Source organism: Sarcophilus harrisii, chromosome 1 (assembly GCF_902635505.1).
Source record: "Sarcophilus harrisii chromosome 1, mSarHar1.11, whole genome shotgun sequence".
Lineage (NCBI taxonomy): Eukaryota > Metazoa > Chordata > Mammalia > Dasyuromorphia > Dasyuridae > Sarcophilus > Sarcophilus harrisii.
Window position 1 is genome coordinate 628,503,843 of NC_045426.1, and position 21,082 is coordinate 628,524,924.

Genomic DNA, 21,082 nt, shown 5'->3' on the forward strand with positions numbered 1-21,082 from the left:
AAAAGCTTGGATTTACATGAATTGATGGTGAGTTAAGGGAACTGAACCAAGAGAACCTTGTACAAAGCAATAGCAAGATTAAGTGATGATCAATTGTGATGGACTTGGCTCTGCTCAGCAATGTAGTAAGCCAAGGCAGTTCCAATAGACTTGAGATGGAAAATACCATGCACATCAGAGAGAGAACTATGGAAACTGAATGTAGATTGAAGCATACTATTTTACCTGTTTCTTTGTTTTTTCTTTCTCATGTTTTTTTTTCCCTTTTGTTCTGATTTATCTTTCACAACATAACTAATGTGAAAATGTTTTAAATGATTATACATGTATAACCCATATCAGATTTTTCTTGTCTTGAGGAGAAGGTTAGTAGAGAAGGAATGAGGAAAAATTTAGAACTTAAAATCTAACAAAATGAATGTTGAAAACTATTTTTACATCTTATTGGAAATATAAAATTCTTTTCATGAAAATAATTATCTGTTGCATGTTTCCAAATAAGTGTTGGAGGGAAAAGAAATTGGAATGGTGAGAAACAAGATATGATAAACCAAATAGGGCATTGGTACCTATGAAATTGAGACACAGAGAATGGACCCAAACAAATGAGATGGATGCTCACAGAAATATTCATAAACATATCTTATGAACAAGTTGGGGAAGGTGAAGGGTATAGATTTTTGAGGCACCTATATAAATTAGGATTACAATTAAAGTATGAAAAATTGTTAGAGAAGGCTTTCAAATAATTAAATTCCAACGAGCAATTTCAAAAAGTTTTGGCAAATAATTGAGATTCTTTGATATTTACCAAAAAAAGTAATTAGTAATAATACCTTCTGAGGCAAATCATTTCACTTTTATGTAGCTTTAAATGACACAAGATGTTCTCAAAAGTGAATCAAAATCTGTGTTTCTATGACTTCCACAAATTAATTTTGCTTCAACTCTTTGACTTCAAGTAGAAAAAATCTCATTCATTTTATAGTTGAAACAATTATAAAATAAATGTAATTACAGTGTTCTACCCTCACCTCAATCAGTCATTCAATTGACCAAAGAAACTAAATATTAAACAAGTTTCTGTAGCTATCACAATGTTTAGGAATGTCCTCAAATATTTTCAAAGGGCGTTAGGAATTTCAGTCATTGAATGAAAGGAAGATTTCATCACATTGAAAATATTTGGTAATTGGATAAGAAAATTATTTCAAATCTGAATCAGCCTGCTTTTTAAAATAGTAAGTCAATCAAACAATGAGCTAAATAAGTAATGAGTTAGAAATGAGGAATTAGGTCCCATTAAGGAATCATCTCTGGGGATTAAGGAAGAAGGAGTTTCTCTTTCCTTTTTTCCTCCTATTCCTTTTAAACACATTTTTGGAGATATTGAATCAGAAAAAGATACACTCTCACCCATGAAAAAAGAGAGACATGTAGGAGACAAAATGGTATCCCTAAAAGAGATTGAGTCCATTTTTCCTACTATTTATATATATGATAATAAGATTTGGGGGTTAATTCTATAAGGGAACTGAAAAGGACTAGTAGTTTCGCTCTTTTCCATGTTATAACCTTGACTAATAGTGTGATTTGAATGCAACACCATTTTTATCACCACTTATGTACATATTAAATCTCTATTTCCCCTTAAATATTCCCAATTTTTCATACAATTAGTAAAACAGTCTTATAATTTGGTTCTATCACTAAGTTTCTACTAAAACTTGAGTAAATGTTTTCACATCACTGGATTTACTGGATATAGTACATGATTTCTGAGATCCATTCCAAAAGTAATAATCTCTTTTTCATGGGCTGACATTCCATGTTCTGAAGGCATATCGTTTTCAAAGCTAAATATTTTTATTCAATGTTTGGAAAGATTTTTACTACCTTCCTCTTTAAAGGCTCATTTATTCTGTGGTTCTAATGGAAAAACAGAAGATATGTAGAGGGCCACAGATGGTGGGGGAACTCTGGGTAAGGTATAAGACTCTTCAGTCCATAGGGAACCTGTTGACAATATCTGGTTCTGCTCCCTTAGAGTTAGCACTTGCTCAGTGTGCTATGGTGATATAATGCTACCATAGAGTTGTGTGCTGTGGTGATATGGTGATATAATGGTTCTACAGTTAGCACATGCTCATTGTGCTGCTGTGATGTAATCCTACTAAGGTATTTAAGAGCTGAGAGGACTTGAAATAAACGGACTCCATCTTTGACCATCTTTGTGAGTTTTCTGCCTTCATCACTCTTCCACTAAGACCAAGGACTTGGACTGGTCCCGAGGTCCTCCAGAGAGCTAGTCCAGATGGTATATTTTGGCACCTCAGCATGGAAGCTCTAGAAAGCAATGGTACATTTTGTCACCCCATCTTGGGGGCTCTAGAAAGCACACTACAAATATACCCATGACAACAACTGATTTCTAAAATGTTTGCATACAGAATGAAATGTAACTCATTTTATCTTTTTTATTGTAAACCCACCAAACCCACCAATTCAGGTAATCAAAATCAGTCTTTGTTATCTATCTTTGTAACAAAGACTGACTCTGATTTCTTCAGGGGTCCTCAAACTACGGCCTGCAGTGCAGGCCAGATGCAGCAGCTGAGGACGATTATCCCCCTCACCCAGGTCTATGAAGTTTCTTTATTTAAAGGCCCACAAAACAAAGTTTTTGTTTTTACTATAGTCCAGCCCTCCAACAGTCTGAGGGACAATCAACTGGCTCCCTATTTAAAAAGTTTGAGGACCCCTGAAATTAGAGGCACAAGTAACTGCAATAAGTAAATTTGGGAGATAGACAGCTAGATGGTACAGTGGATAGAGCACCAGATCTGGAATCAAGAAGATTTAATTTCAAATCCAGTCTTAGACATTTAATAATGTCTCTGGGAAGGTTACTTACCCCTGTTTGCCTCAGTTTTTATAGAATGAGCTGGAAAATTAAATGACAACCCATGTTGAAAAGAAAACCCAAATGGAATTACTGAGAGTTGGACATAAGTAAAATATTGCTGAATATATATGATTTGTTTATATCCATTGCTATATTATTTGTTCTAGATGATATTATGAAAAAAATAATTTTCTTTCCTGATTTTTGAGATCAAACAAATGGAATAGCTCTTATTTCCCATGTCTACAAAGAGATGAGAGCACAAATTTGATTGTTACAGTGATACAGTACTTTATGAAACTTATGCTATTGAGTCATATAACTGAAAGAAAACTTTGTAACCACAGAGTACCTCACTTCACTTTAAGATAAGCAAATGGAAGTACATAAAATTTGATAACTAGCCCATGAAAATCATAGACATAGACCTGAATTCTGTTTTTCTTCACTACTTGCCTATCTGGTCCTCAGCTTCAACCTTGTGAGGGAGATCAGTTATGTTTTCTTCCTGCCTAATTTTGGGAAGAGAAAATTGAGTAACAGAGAAGTAAAATGGCATCAAATTGAGATTCTCAGACAGAGAGAACTCAGACTAGAATATATGTCTTCTGACCCCAAGCTATGTTTTTCTTCAATTAAGTCATATTTCAACTTCCTAAATCAAGATTAGGTAAGGACTTGTAAGAAAAAAAAAGGAATTAAAAGGATAGCCAACAATACAATTGATAAAAGATAAGAACTGAGTAGAAAGCTAAAATCTGAATACACATAGTAGATGAAATAAAATTTCTATTGCTTTTATTCTAAGAATACTAAAAATCAGAGAAGTTATATTATTTTTGGGTAAATCTGCCCTTATATCTAAATTAGAGAATTCTTTGTGATACTTGACAATACTTCAGTTAGAATATAATTGGCCAAGAGTCACTAAAGGTTTAAGTTCCGTGAGTAATTCCTTTCTAATATATCGTAAAGAAAAGTTAAAGAAATTTCTTTTGGTCAAAAAGAGATGGTAATAAATTATAAGATATCACTGTGGAAAACCAGGGAGATAGGAACAGAGAGTGAAAATACTTAGGGAATGGAATATGACATGGACTTTTCTTAGAAGTGTTTTAATTCAAAGTATAATAAATGTGGAGAAAATTCAAAAAATTGTTGTTAATGCACTATGTGAAAAATTCTTCAGCAATAGATAGATGGAAGGAAGAGGATTTGTATGTAGATACAGTCAATAGCTACATAAGAATCCTTATTCCTTTTTTATTTTTATTTAGTTGACTCAAAACAAATGAAACTAAAGGAGAATTCTTATAAGCTTCAATATTGTTCCCGAGGAGTTGAATATGGAATCAAATCAATGAGAAGACATAAAATAGAAACAATTTGCCCATGCATCCAGTTGGAAATTGACTTCAAGTATTCACATTAGAAGGAGCACTGTACTATCCTCCAATACGAAATCGAGAGACATGAATTTCAGCCAACAAATGTAATGTGACCTACTTGGACATTGAGATGTAGAGTATATAGGACTAAAGAGGTCATTGCCTCAATGTTCTCTGACAAATTATAAAATATTTGAAATATTGTGTTCAGTTCTGGACATCAGATTTTCAGGAACACATAATAAAAGAGCAGCCAGAGGAGAGAGACAAGGTTGGCAAAGAACCTAGCAATGAAGTCATGAGAATCAGTTGAAAGAACTGAAGATATGTGTGGGATGTAGAAGACCCTTACCCAAAATGACTATGCAGAGATCACTCAAAATAGAAAGCAGAAAGGTTATTTATTAAAACCTCCAGAGATTGAGCCATTCTCTCATGAGATAAGATAAAGAGAAAGCTTGTGATAGGAGGGCTAAAGAATTAGTAAAGTTATCTAGCGTGTATATAGGTTCTGTTACAAAGGATTACATCATAAATTGGGGAGCATTGAGAAATAGGTGCCCTCTCCCCTAATTGAATGTTAAACATTGATGCCAAAAGCAGATTAAAACAGTTTCTCTAGTTCTGAGAGGAATCATCTATCAGACCTTCAAACTTCAGATTACTGAACTGATGGCATTTAATAATCTAAATATTGATAACATTGAACAAGGATAAATATCATCTCTGATTGAGTAAATATTGGCTAGCACACACCACCATAGAAATAATGATAAAAAAGATGAAATTCAGAAAAATAATTTAAACATTCCTGTAAGTTCTTCACCTTATCTCTCCATGCCATACATATGAGAAAGAGAATTATAGAGCAAGGAGAGGTAGCATGATAAATTTTCTTTGAGTATTTCAATTAACTTTTATATAAATGGGCTCAGGAGAAAAATCAATCACCAATTTTGGAAGTTGGAGATAATATTTAGTATTTAGTATTACTTTAAGTATATATTGTTGTCCAAAATAACAGCTCCTAATAATTAAAGCTATCCCAAATAATGTGCAGCATTTCATATTCATAGAAATATTAATAGACATTGGACATTAACAGAAATCTTCAGAAAAATGGTAAACAATCACCTAATAAATATGTTGTAGGGGGATTATTCTTTTTATTTTAATTTATTTCTTTATATATTATGAATCATATTGGGAGGGAAAAAAAGGAAGAAAAGGAAAAATCATGGGAGACGAAAAAGAAAAAAAAAATAGAAAAAAAGAGTGAACATTCAATCTCTATAGTTCTTTTTCTGCATGCATATGGCATTTTCTTTCCAAAGTCTATTGGGATTACCTTGGATCACTGAACCACTGAGAAGAACCATGTCTTTTCTAGTTGGTCATAGAACATTCTTGCTGTTATTATGTACAATGTATTCCTAGTTCTACTTTTTCCCTCAACATCAGTTCGTGTAAATTTTTCCAGGTCTTTCTAAAATTAGCTTGTTCATCATTTTTTATAGAACAATGGTATTCTATAACCTCAAATACCACTAGTTCAATCATTCCCCATTTGACAGCATATTTTCTTTTTCTTTCTTTCTTTCTTTTTTTTTTTAAGGAAAAAAAAAAGCAAATCCGTTGTTGGGAGGAAGGGTCTTCCCTCCACAACATCCCCATTACAGAAGGTAGGTGATTGCTGAGTAGAAAAGGAAGGAGTTAGGGGTGAACATGCCACTCTGTACAATATAGAAGAATCTGATATAGACACTTTGTACAAAAGCCACTCATCTGTCTCATCTTGCCGGCCCACCAGGCAAGGTAAGTGAGTGGGGTGTGGAGAAAACATAGACCTGGAGGCAGAGTTAGGACATACACACTGAAGCTCTAGGACCCCCATCTCCTTGGGCCACTTAGGGTCCTTAGTTGGGGCATAGCCCCAACTCAGGGGTCTGGACACCTTCCAGAACTTCTCATCCACGAATTCCAGGGTCAGTGAACCATTCCAAGTCATAAAACCTCCTCCTCCAGATGCAATGCAGATGATATACTGCTTCTCACAAGCTCCAGGCTGGGCAAGGCTGGCTTCTCAGTCCCATCAGTTTCTCCAGTTCCTGACTTCTCTGCCCCTCCCTTTCCCTACTCCCCTTCCTCAGGTTCTGACTCCTCCACTTGCGGCTCCAGGGTCCTCCACCTCTTATTGCTACCTCCATTCAAATGCAGTCCTTAAAGTCAAGTGAAGAGATGGTCAGCTGTTACATTCCCAATTGTCTTCACATATCTAGTCTGACTGTGTTCTCCTTTTTCAACCAGCAGAGAATGGGGCCAAAACACAAGCCGGATCTCTCCTCCTGGATCATGAGGGTTGGGGGCCTCAGGAGGCGTTAATGTATCCAGGATTCCCCCCATCAAGCAGGGCACTCCGGTTCCCAGAATCCTCAGAGTCTGCTCCCTCACCTATACCTGCAATAGCCCCTGCCCCGTCCCTCTACTTCCTCCCACAACCCTTAGAGGTCCTTTGGGGGCACGTCCAGGAGTGGAGTCTGAACTAAAAATCTTCCCCATCCCAATCTCCCTTTCTTTCACCAAGGTCTCCCTCCCTACCACTCTTTGCTGTCAGGTCTGACTCTGGCATAGGCCTTCTGACAATGGACCCTGTGCATTGCCTGCATCCAAATGCCCTCCTCAACGATAGAGCTCAGTGCTTGCTGGTTATGCAGGCGGCTAAGCCCTATAATGACACAATCCTCTTGACTGGGGTAAATTTGGGAGATTAGTGCATCAAAGTTTGGCTCCGCCAGAGAGACCACTTTAGTACCAGTTTCTGCCTACTAGTAGGGCACTCTTTGTTCCCGCTTCACAGCACAGTGACAATGCAGTTCTAAGAGAAGTGATGGAGACACTCCTTTGTGTCATGTATTCTTCAGCATGTCCAGATAGATTGGGAACATGAGCTCTAACTGTAGGGATGGTGGGGAGACATCAATCTCTGTGCCATCCATGATGGCCTCTGTGGAGTCCGACGCAGCTCATGGAGACTTAGTTCCCACGTTCTGCTGATGTTCTGTGCATTCTCTGGGGTCGCCATGGTGACAAGGAGAGGACCAATCACCCCGGAGATCTGGGGTCAGACTGGATCTCTAAGGAGCAGCCGAAAAAATCGTCCTGGACCATGAGTGTTTGCCACTTCTGGTCTAAATAACGTCATAGATATTTTCTAAATCTGAAGCTGATTCTCCAGTCAGTACAGATAACTGTTTGACAAGAAATACAAAGTACTATTGATAAAGTCATTCCTTTAATTATGAAAATAGTCTTCAAAGATATTAGTGTCAAGATAATTCCTTTTACCTCTTTGTATTTCCATAATATTTTAATAAAAATAGGACAGAATTTGGCTCTACAAAATGAGAAGAAGCATGAAATAGAGCTTGAAGCAAGGGGAAAAATGGATTCAAATCCATCCTCATATTCTTACCAGCTGTGTGACCCTGAGGAAGTTGCCTAATTTCTCTATGCTTCATTTTCTTCATTTATAAATTGAAAAATTTGGACTTAATGGTCTCTAAGATTTCTTTAAGGTTTAATTCTGTAATTCTGTGATCTGATGATGTAAGTTGAAGTTCTTTTTCCATTTAATAATGGATTGATCTTGGTCAAGTTCCTTTACCTCTCTGAAATGTAGACTTAACTTCTATGAAATGGCAATACTAATTTTATTCTATCGTTAAGCTCTTTCCAATAACTCGTCATGTCACTTTTAGAATAATATTTTACCTTTCAATGCTTTAATCTCTTCATCTATAAAATAGGAATATTAATGCATATTCTGTTTCACACATAAATGAAATCATTCATGTTTAACCACCAAATATTATTCATATACACTCACTGGGGACATCACACTCTGACCTGTATCAATATATACCACTGGATATGAGTAATAAATAACCCATGTGACATCTACTTTTTTCTAGAAATTCAATGATGTGGAATCTTTTGATTCCACTATCAAATTTAGTCAAGGTCAACATCTACTCAATTAGAATTTAACTCTGAACCCTTTGGACATGGGTAAAATTTGGTCTCTATCCTTGAGGTGACTGCATTTTAGTTCAAAGTATTCACATAACTTTGGCATAATGTCTTTGACTTTCTGTAAAATTAGATAAATCAGTTGGGATGCTGTACTTACTATTTCCTCAACATGGAAACAGTCAGCAAAGAAATGCTATAAAATAAAGACATTGTATAATAAATATATAAAAGTTATTTTCCATAATCCTGACACCCTTCTGACTCTTAGAAGGTCCTCAAATAGTAGAGAAGTTGTTTTGATTCAGTAATTCTCAGGAGTGTCTAGACTGAATTTATTTTGTTCCACTGACTTGTCAAACAAGTACTTATCAAAGCTCAAATAACTAGACAAAGTTGTAAAAATCTAAAATGATTTTGGACTTTATATTAACAGAATGGAGGTTGACCTCAGAATGTGGATGGATTTAGAATCTTCAATTTAGGCAAGAGTATGGAATTGAGTTCTGATTATCTTGTCACTGGCAGAGAAATCTAACCTCCTAAGGCAGCAGCTAACTCATTGTGGAAAAGAATGAATGGTCTCTGGTTGCTCCCAGCAAGAAAATACCTATTTCCTCCATGGCTGGTCTAAGTAACCTTTGTTCATTGACTTTGATCTTGAGTTCATTACCCTACATCCACCCACCACCCACCCCACAGACAAACTCACTTTATAGCTTTATAGCACTTGTATATCTCCTCATTTCTTATTACAAAGAAAAAGTCTTGCCATATTTGAGTCACTATTCATGCACCTAAATTTCCCAACTCTGGGATATAACATACCACTGATTAAGCATTATCTTGCAAAGATAAAAACTGAATAATTGGCTCACTTGCAGAGCCTAACTAAAGAATCATTGAAAGGATTACTTCTATAACAAACAGAACAGTTATAAGCTTATACTTGTATTAGTGTATACAGCTAAGAAATGGCTCAGTAGAGAGGGAGACATTGAATATACATCAAAGAAATGTGATTTTTCATCATTATCGATAAAAATGATAATATTGACAATATATATTTATTTAATAATAATATAAACTGCTTATATTTAAAATTAGTATAAACCAAGGCTCTTTCCTGGTTCTAACATTTTTTCTCTATAATCTGTCATTTAGTGATTCTGTCAGTAGGTTAAATGATCATTTCTATGTGAATAATTTCTATATCTATATTTAAAACTATATAATTAGCTGTATCAATGTCCACATTTATCTGCATGTAGTTATTTGTCATTCTCCTCTCTTCATTATATACATGTACATATATAAGTAGACATATATGCACACATTCATATCTGTGCATATGCATGACTGAATGTGTAGATATATTTATATAAATACACAGACACATGCAAATATCTATATAGTGATATCTATATGCACACATGTATATATCTTTATGTAGATATATATAGTAATATGTATGGAAGGGAAAGAGAGAATTATATACTTATAAATAAAGAGGTATAGAGATGTAGATATAGTTGAGAGTATAAATAGCTCATCTCTCTAGTCTATCTCCTAATTTATAACGCCTTATCATTAATTATCTTTTGGAGATTTTGAATGAGCTTTCCTGGATACAGCTCAACATCAATATATATTAAAAACAGAATTCAGCTTTAGCTTTCTCATCTAATCTGCCTCCCAAATTAGAAAGCCATGCTTTGCCCAAACTTCCTTGTTACTCTCAAGGGAAATATTATATTTTCATTTACCAAGATTGGCAACTCTAGTGTCATCTATTCCTTATTCAACCCACATATGCTATCAGTCCCAAAATGTTGTCATTTTTATCTCCATAAGATCTCACATATATCTTCATACAGTTATTCACCAAGTGACAGGATCCTATTAGACTCTTACCATCTCAGACTTAATTGGTAGCAATAGCCTTCTAATTGTTCCCTCTGCCTTAATTCTGTATTCAAATAATTTTCCTAAGCAGAAATCTGGCAATGTTAACTCATCTAATAAATCCTAATGATTCCTTATTGCCTTAAGGATAAAATACAAAATTCCCTATATTTAAACCTCTTCATATCTTGGCCATTTCTTCTTAATAAAGAATACAATCATAACAAATTTTCTACTACACAATTCCATTTATTATGGCTTTTTTTTTCTTACACAAAAGATCCAACTCATATCACCTTTGTAGTTTTCCTATAGCTGGAAAGTTCTCTCCCCTCATTTAGACTTCTTAAAATTTATCTATCTTATATGTTAATGTTGTGTACCCCTGAGAATGTATACTCTTTGAGGGCATAGTCTCTTTTTTTGCTTTTCTTTGTATCCCCCCATTCTTAGCAGGGTGTCTATCACATGGTAAACAATAAATGCTTGTCAAATAACTAACTGAAGAATTTTCTGGTTCCTCTAACTACTAAAATCTTCCTTTAATGATATTTGTATATGTATCTTGTTCATAATTATATAGGTGCATAGTAGCTCTCCTAGTATAATATATGCTACATAATGGCAGGGAATGACTTGTTTTTGGTTTACCAATGCTCAACAAATTGTCAAACATTTAGTAAGCAAATGAATTTTTTTTGTGTGTGAATGAAAAAAATGAATTTTTTCAGTGATTTATTACAAAACATATCTCTTTATAACAAACCTGTGATGTAACCAGTATAAGTACTCATGTTCCCATTTTATTTGGGGAAAGATTGCTTTCCAAGATCTTGACCTTTCTATAGATTTGAATCCAGGCCTTCCAGTTTTAAGCCTAGTGTTCATTTCATTACATCAAGGAATATTATTCCCATATCACACACTCTGACAAAAGTGGATGTTCAGAGCAAAGAAGTAAATGTGATAGAAACATCATTTAGGTTGAAAACAATTTCAAATCTAAGGATTTTGCTAATTAGATAATGGGGCATTATGAATAGTGTCTGCAATTTTCAAATTATGACAATCCAGTCACCATATTCCAGAAATTAAAGATACTGAACTAAGCCAGTAGCTCAGAAAGGCTAAGATTAGTTTATTTTCTTAATCTGATTTTCAAAGAATCAAATTAGGAGGAGAAAAAAATAGGACTTTAACAACACCTGTGGTGGTTTGTTTTCACAATGCCTTCATCTTTCTTAAAAGGTTTTGTGATCATGCATTTCAATTTCATTATTTTTTTTTCTATAATCCTACCTGAAGTTACTGAAAAAACCTAGGGAAAAAAAGTTAATATTTTTCACTCAATAGTAAATAGTATTTATTATCTTAGGTACTTTTTAATTAAAAAAAAAACTGGGTTTAATGGTATCTATGCTATTCACTTAATTCATAACCTTAGGCAAGTCACTTTGCAACTCAGAAATGCACTTTCCCTTTCTTTCAAAAAATGAGGGTGAGTATGACTAAATCATAGACCTAAATCTAAGGATTTTAAAGGAACCTCAAAGCCATCGAGACCAAATACCTAAGTTTTTTGATAAGAAGAGCAAGATTTAGAAAGTTTAATTGACTTTCCTAGGATCTTACAAAGAGTAAGTAATGTTGATTTTCAAATACAGGTCATCTCACTCCATATTCAATTATTTGCTCTCTCCTATTTCCACATCTTACTGGATTAAGAACAATGGAGGCCATTACATAACACCTTGGAAAAATTTGTTAAAGGTGAATTGAATTGATAATTTCATAGGATCATAGAATTGGGGTTTAATGGAACTTCAAAGTAAAATAGACTAAATCCTGACTTGCCTAGTATTAAGGGACAGGTCATTTCTCTGAAAGCCTCCACAGATGTGGATCATAACATCTGAAGGAGTTGCAGGGCATCCTTTGCTGACATAGGTGTTGCGAACTGGGAATGACATAAATTGGAGGCAGAGGGAAGAGAAGAGGGGTCAGACAATGCAACGGCTTCTCAGTCAGAGAGGTCAGAGAATAGCAACTGCTTCTCAGTCTCCTTGATCATCCTCTCACATGAGATGATCCATTCCGCAGGTCTGGGTTGAATCTCCAGCAGCCACTGTCAGGTGGCTCCCTATATGACAACAGCCTAGGATCGTACAAAGAGAAAGTAAGATTCATTTTCAATCTATTTCATCTGCTTCCCTATTCAATGCTTTCCTCTCTCTTCCCTTCCCTTCCCACTCACATCTTACCAGAATGAGAGCAATGGAGATCATTACATGAACACTTGTGGGAAAAAATTGTCTTGTTTTTTATCTCTAAGATCCCTTCCACCTCCAATGATTTATATTCTAGGACTCCACGTTTAAAAGTCCCTCCCAAATATTTTATAGTATCGACAGTTATTTTAAAAAGGAATTTCTCTTTGTATCTCTTGCTGCTGGAATTTGTTGGTAATATATAAAAATGCTGATGGCTTATGTGGATTTATTTTGTATCCTGCAATTTTGCTAAAATTGTGAATTGTTTCTAGTTTTCTTTTTAGTTAATTCTATAGAGTTCTCTAAATATACCATCATATCATCAGCAAAGAGTGATAATTTAGAGTCTATCTGCCAAGGAAAAGTCAGGAACTATATAAAAATAACTATCAAACATTTTCCACAAATTTTCCACACTATCTAATCAGTTGGAAAAAAATATCTTGTGTTCTTGGATAGATCAAGTGAATATAATAAAAATAACCATACTACCCAAATTAATCAACTTATTTAGTGCCATACCAGTCAAATTCCCAAGAAATTATTTTACAGACCTAGAAAAAAATAATAACAAAGTTCATCTGGAAGAACAAAAGGTCAAGTTTTCAAAGGAATTAATGAAAAAAAATTCAAATGAAGGTAGCCAAGGTGTACCAGACCTAAAACTATATTGCAAAGCAGTGGTCATCAAAACCATTTGGTACTAGGTACAAAACAAAATAGTTGATTAGTGGAATATGTTAGGTTCACAGAACAAAACAATCAATAACTGTAGTAATCTAGTGTTTGAAAACCCAAAGATCGCAGTTTTTGGAATGAGAACTTAATATCTGACAAAAACTGCTTGGAAAATTGGAAAGTAGTATGGCAGAAACTAGGCATTGACCCACACCTAACACCGTATACAAAGATAAGGTCAAAATGGGTTCATATTTTAGACATAAAGAGTAATATTATAAATAAATTAGAAGACATAGTATAGATTACCTCTCAGATCTGTGGAGAAGAAAGGAATTTGTGGCCAAAGAAGAACTGGAGATCATTATTCAACATAAAATAGAAACTTTCGATTATATCAAGTTAAAATATTTTTGTACAAACAAAACTAATGCAATAAGATTAGAAAGAAAGCAATAAACTTGAAAAACATTTTTACATTTAAGGGTTCTGATAAAGGCCTTATTTCTAAAATACATAGAGAATTGACTCAAATTTATTAGAATTCAAGCCATTCTCCAATTGATAAATGGTCAAAGGATGTGAACAGATAATTTTCAGATGAAATTGAAACAATTTCTAGTCATATGAAAAGGTGCTCTAAATAACTATTGATCAGAGAAATGCAAATTAAGACGATGCTGAGATACCACTACATACCTTTCAGATTGGCTGAGTTGGCAAGAAAAGATAATGACAAATGGTGGAAAGGATGTGGAAAAACTGGAACACTAATACATTGTTGGTGGAGTTGTAAATGGATCTCACCATTCTGGAGAGCAATTTGGAACTATGCCCAAAGGGTTATCAAACTGTTCATACTCTTTGATCTAGTAGTGTTTCTCCTAGGCTTATATCCCAAAGAGATCTTAAAGGAGAGAAAGAGACCCACATGTGCAAAAACGTTTTGACATCCCTTTTTGTAGTATCAAGAAATTGGAAACTGAGTAGATGCTCATCAGTTGGTGAATGGCTGAATAAGTCATGGTATATAAATGTTATGGAATATTATTGTTGTATAAGAAATGATCAGCAGGATGATTTCAGAAAAGCCTGGAGAGATTTACCTGAACTGATGCTACATGAAATGAGCAGAACCAGGAGATCATTGTACATGGCAAGAACAAAATTATATGATGATCAATTCTGATGGACATACCTCTCTTCAACTAGATGATTTGGGCCAGGTCCAATAGACCTGTGATGCAGAGAGCCATCTATACCCACAGAGAGGACTGCAGGAACTGAGTGTGGATCACAACATGGCATTTTCACTCTTTTTGTTGCTGCTTGCTTGCATTTTATTTTATTTTTCATTTTTTTCTTTTTGATTTGATTTTTCTTGTGCAACAAGATAACTGTATAAATATATATGCATATATTAGATTTAATATATATTTTGCCATGTATTTAACATACATTGGATTGCTTGCCATCTGGTTTACCTTTCAGTAGGTTTCAGGATTAATAGCCTGGCATAGTAAAAATGAACAGTGGATTTGGAATTAGAGGACCAGAATATTAATTCTGACTTTACTCCTTACTATTGTCTCACTTTGAAGAGATAGACCAGATAATCTCAATTTCATTTTAAAATTCTAAAACTAAGTGTTCAGTGGTCCTTCTTGTTCAAAGTACTGAGAAATAATGAGAACATACTTAACATGTGTTGCCTGCTTTCTTGGATTTCTTGCCATAAATATTTACATACCAGCAAAACAAGTATACATAGATGGACAAAGGAAAAAAAAAAGAGGATTCAAGGTCATAGCAGACATACCTTTTTAGCACAGAGTCTTATGTAATTCCTTCTTTTCCCCTATGTACATAAAATTATACATCAACAGGATAAAATAATTGTTTTGTTTCATTCATCTATGTGTGGTTATCTCACCATTTCTTCTCAAGCTTATATTCACTAACTTCTTTGCATGAAACGAATCACTAGATACAATAGCTAGATCTATTCTTTCCTATCTCCACACTTCTGTTGCATTGCTTTCCCTATTCCCAGAATAGAGTCTTGGGGAAGTCACTTTTGCTATTTTAAAGCATTTGAAGCACTATCACATAGAAGAGAGATTAGAATTATTTTGCTTAACTCCATTTAATGGAAGTCAAAGTGAAATTTAAAGTATAAGGAAGTAGTGAATTCTTTTTCACTAAAGGTCTTTCCTGAAGTTTAGATGAACACATATTGGGCTCAAGTTCATATTGACTCTTAGCAACCAGCCACTTACTGATGTAGTTCGCACCTTCAGCTTGTCACAATTAGCCTTTGTTCACAAACATTTTTCCATGGTCAATAAATCAATAAGCATTTTTAACTCCACCAAGTGCCTGAAACTCTATTAAGAAAGAAAAGGGGAATAGAGAAAAGAAGATATGATAGAAGGAGAGAGGAGAAGAGAGAAAAAGAAAAAGTAAATAAAAAAATCCTATTCTCCAGGATCTTACAGTTTATTAAGGATGTAAGTGAATGTGTACAGAATAAATGCTTGTAGACTAAATATGAGATAAATATAAGGCAGTTAAATGTTTGGTAATTTAGGTAGTAAGAGTACTAACAGTTGAAGGGAACAGGAAAGACATAAAGCAGAAAAAAGATTCTTGATCTGTAATTTATTTTTTTTGTTATATGGATTCAATAAAATATTTTATTGATGTTTCATATTTTACAGTCATTTCCTGCCATCTTCTCCATTTTTGCCATCCTTTGTAATAAAAAGAGCAGAATCTAAGCAAAACCAATGGAAAGAATGATGACCCATATAATGTTCTGCTCTCATAGTTCCTTACCATCCTACTAGGAGGAGTAATATATGTGCTATGAGACCAATAAGTCCCACCTATTCCATGGGACCAATATGAGTTTTTAGAATAAATTCATTTTTTTCCTTCCTTTTAGTGCTGATTTTGTTTACATTTTTATAATATTAGATTGTGGTGATGTATTATATTATCTTATAATATTGCAATATGATAATATAGCTTTCCTCCTTCTTTTTACATCATTTTGTATGAGGTCAAACACATCTTCCTAAGTTTCTTTTTTTTTTAATTATTTATTTATTTTTTTATTAATTTTTTTTTATTTAATAGCCTTTTATTTACAGGTTATATGTATGGGTAACTTTACAGCATTGACAATTACCAAACCTCTTGTTCCAATTTTTCACCTCTTGCCCCCCACCCCCTCCCCCAGATGGCAGGATGACCAGTAGATGTTAAATATATTAAAATATAAATTAGATACACAATAAGTATACATGACCAAACCATTATTTTGCTGTACAAAAAGAATCAGACTCTGAAATATTGTACAATTAGCTTGTGAAGGAAATCAAAAATGCAGGCAGGCAAAACTATAGGGATTGGGAATTCAATGTAATGGTTTTTAGTCATCACCCAGAGTTCTTTCTCTGGGCGTAGCTGGTTCAGTTCATTACTGCTCCATTGGAAATGATTTGGTTGATCTCATTGCTGAGGATGGCCTGGTCCATCAGAACTGGTCATCATATAGTATTGTTGTTGAAGTATATAATGATCTCTTGGCCCTGCTCGTTTCACTCAACATCAGTTCATGTAAGTCTCTCCAGGCCTCTCTGAAATCATCCTGTTGGTCATTTCTTACAGAACAATAATATTCCCATAATATTTATATACCACAATTTATTCAGCCATTCTCCAACTGATGGGCATCCACTCAGTTTCCAGTTTCTAGCCACTACAAAGAGGGCTGCCATAAACATTTGTGCACATACAGGTCCCTTTCCCTTCTTTATGATCTCTTTGGGATATAAGCCCAGCAGTAACACTGCTGGATCAAAGGGTATGCACAGTTTGTTGATCTGTAATTTGAAGGAAAGTAGAAAATTTGCAAGGTGGAGGTGAGGAGGGAATAAATTTCTTCCCTCAGGAATGGATAATACAAAGGTAAGAAGTGGGAAGGGGAATACTAAGTGTGAGGAATAGAAAGAAGTAAATTAGACTAGAGTGTAGAGTGCATGATAGTAGATAATGAAGAAAAATCCAAATACAGCTGGAGATAATGAAGTTACCATATTCCTTTCCAATCTTTTATTCCATTCCACATTTTCATGATGCCTGAAAAATCTCTATTATAATACTCAGTTCAGCTAATAAGAGCCATAAAGCAAACAATTAATCCTTAAATATTAGAACAGAGTGTCTTCCCAATAGATAGGCATTTCCCTAGACATGTAGCTGAATAGTTGGTCATTATAACTCAGCAGTGGCTTGGAATTATTTTTCCAGGAAAGAATGTCTTTACTTTATTTTGGTTTCTTCTCACATCTCAATAGTGCAAAGCCCTCTGGGTACATTTATCTGTCCTAGTTCATGTGAGGCTTCAGACCCTTTGTAGTAGCTTGATGATGGGAAGGGTCTCCAGTTTCAAAGGAAAGTGCTTCCTAACAAAAGTTCTAAGGGGAATTTCTCCTAGCATCCTCCCACATACTACCTTGCACTGCCAGCACCATTTCTCTCCTACTTTGAAAGCAAGCTGCCTTGTGATATTAAAGATATCTAATCAGCATACTAATTAGGAAGACAAGTAAATCACTTTTTTAAAAGTCTTCACTGTAATAAAGGATGAAAAAAAGACAAATTGATAATTAGTTCCTAAATTAGGATTGTTACTGCCAGATTTTGAGGTCCCTGGGGTTAATCATATCCCCAGGGTCTCAGGAAAGAGATAATAATAATAACAACTCACATTTATATAGTCATTGAAGTTTCAGAAACACTGAGTCTTACTTTATGTGTGTGTGCTATGCTGAAATTTCTCTCCATACCCACTTTGCCTCCCTTATACACAGTTTAATTTTGCATTTGTGTTCTCAGTCATGCCTTCTTTATCTTAATCCTATTGTTAACTACTCAGAAAACAGGATTGTTTAAATAGAGATTGCACTGTAATTAGCATGGGAAAGGGAAATGAGTGCTAGATTTTGAATCAGAGAACATGGATTTGATTCCAGTTCTGATATATGTCACTTATATTATTTTACTTGATGGTTAAGCCAGAACTAAACATATATATGAAAGGTTCAAATGGACAATGCCTTCTTCTCTGGTCTGACAGCTTTTAGTGAGGGGTATCAATATGCAGGAAAGGAAAGGCTTTCTTACTCACTTAAATGCCAGGTCTCAGAAAATGTATGGTTTCCATTTAATTTGTTTTTATATTTTACTGATCTTAGGTAAATGAGTACACATAGGCAAAACAGAACAGGTTATGCCCTTATAAGTTTCAAGACATTGGCAATGACAGAAATACAATTAAGAAATTGAATTCTTCAGAGAGTACTTGAGCTGGAGCTGGGTCTGAGGGGTGGGTGTGTGTGTGTGGTGGGGGGTAGGCTGGCCCTAATGAGTGACCTACTTCACTTTGTCCAAACAGTGAGTTGACCCAGCAGGCAAATAGTTGCCACCTCCATAAATATAGTACAAATAATAAAGGGTTAATTCAGCTATATCATACTTAAAATTAAATTTGGTGGGGACTACTAGAATCAATTTCTAGGTCCAGTTTTGGAATTATATCAGCTGATAATTCAATATTGATTGAATCATACTAGAAGAAAACCCATGGAAGTATGATATTAATGATGTCATAAACTCTCAGGGTTACCCATAGAACACTGGGGCAAGAAGTAATAAACAATTTTCTGGTAATACAACCTTTTTTAAGGGTCAGACATATTCCCAAGGCAACTTGAATTAAAAACAAAAATTCACAAATACAAGAAGGAGGAGGCGATAATTCATATAAAAAGAAAAAGAAAGAGGATTTTATTGAAAAATAAGATGAATATAGAAACATAAATTAACACTGTGAACCGGCAGCCATGAGAGCTAATGTAATTAGACTGAGTTGAGAGACATTTCTCAAAGTCTATGATTCAAAGATGTTGATCTATACTGGTAATGACAGGCAAATTTTCACTGGGATACAAATGAAATTATAAGTTATAGAAGAGAGGGAGAGGGAGAGAGGCAGAGGGAAAGAAAGCAGACAGAGAAAGACAGAGATAGAGATACAGAAATAATACAGAGATAGAGATGGAGAAATAAAAAAAAGATGAGAAGAGATAGAGAAGCTGGAAAGGAAAGAGAGACAGAAATTGATAGGTATATATAAATAGATTTTTTTTTCAATTCAGGGTATCAAAATTTAGGAGGAAAAGAATTGTTAAATTTTAGAGTTCTTTGAGAAGGAAAGTTCTGATGATTAAGAGCCACAAATTTATGCTACTTGAAGTTGATTTATGGAAAGGGGAATGCTTAGAGAGGAGAAGTTGATTTATGGAAAGGGGAATGCTTAGAGAGGAAAAGTGAAGACTTAAATGGTCATTGTGCAATGTTCATTTTAAGAGCTATACTTATTTAGAGGGCTCTGTTCTTGAAGGCAGAACTAAAACCATTTTGTGGAGAGCTACAAAGAAAATGGATGTTGCATACAGAAGCATTGCTAATTATCAAAATTGTGAAATAAGTGCTGCCTCCAAAATTGGTACATTCTCCTTTGTTAGAAATTTTTAAACAAAGAAAAGATGATCACTTAAATATATTGACAGAGGAATTTTTGGTCAGGAAGGCTTTAGACTGCATTACCACAGAGGTACTCTTTAACCCTGAGATCTGATTTTATAAGAGACCTTTGGAACAATAATTGTATCCTTGCATTTTTTTTCTTTTCATTTTGGCTTACTCCTTAAGTTTGGAAGTTGGGAAGAAGATCTAAACAAATATTAATAACCACCACATCCTTTTTTTAAAGGTACCTTGCTTCAGATAAGGAAGGCAATATTAGTGACTAGGTAGCATAAGTTAGCCTTTCATGTAATGGTGGTAATGGATTTTCACCCCCATCTCCACACTTTCTTTTCTATTCTTCCCTCAAGACAAAGGATACTTTCTACCAGAGAAATGATGAAATGTACAAGAATTTGTGGCCAAAATTGCAAGTTTTGGGGAATTGTAGACTGTTTATCCACCTGAATTCAATAGCACAGATGTGCATTCTTAATGAAGATGATAAAGTTCACTCTTGATTAATAGTCTTGAACATTTTACTAGTGCATTTGAGAAGAGATTTCTATTTTGATCTCAAACAGGTGTGAGTAGGATATTTTTAAATATACTGAACAATATGTATTCATGAAGAATTTATCAGGGAGGATCTTTGACAACTAAACTTATGATAACCAAAGTGAGTACTGGCCAAATGGCAAATCAAGATTTTGAAAAATCATACGGCTTTTCATGGTGTCAGTAATTTCAATTCTAACTATTATTATAAAACTCTAAGGGGTATTTCAATTGCAGGTCATAACAGAACATTTATTATACATTTCATTATTGCATTATTGAATGCAATCTATGAAAGTTTTGATTGTTGTTAAATGAAGTATTCTGAATAGCATTCTGAAAGATATCATTTGTTATAAGTATAGAAATGTTCAATATTTATATTGTCCTTAACTTGGAGGGGATGTAGAACATATCTTAAAACATAGAATATTAGAATATATTGAACTAAATGTTGAACTTCAAAGGAGTATTATAATATGGTATCATGGAATTTAGGATCAGAAGAGGCTTGGGAAATCAATGAATCTACATCCATCTTTTACATTAAAGGAAACTAACCCTCAGAGTGGGAAAGTGATTTATTCAAGGTCACATAAACCACAGAGTCAAAATTTAAAAAGATATTTTTTTGAATTTCTTCCTTTGCTCCCAATGTCTTATTTGAATATATCAACTCTGCAATAGAATGTTAGAGTAGAAGAGACTTGAGAGACTAATTCAATCTATTTTACAACTGAGGACAGTCTGAA

The 21,082-nt window shown here is 34.3% G+C and overlaps 1 pseudogene; it reads right to left on the reverse strand.

Annotated features, from left to right (window-relative positions):
- The window catches only part of LOC100930677, a 65,210-nt pseudogene extending 57,835 nt beyond the window's left edge, over positions 1-7,375 (reverse strand).
- Between the last annotated feature and the right edge of the window lie 13,707 nt (positions 7,376-21,082).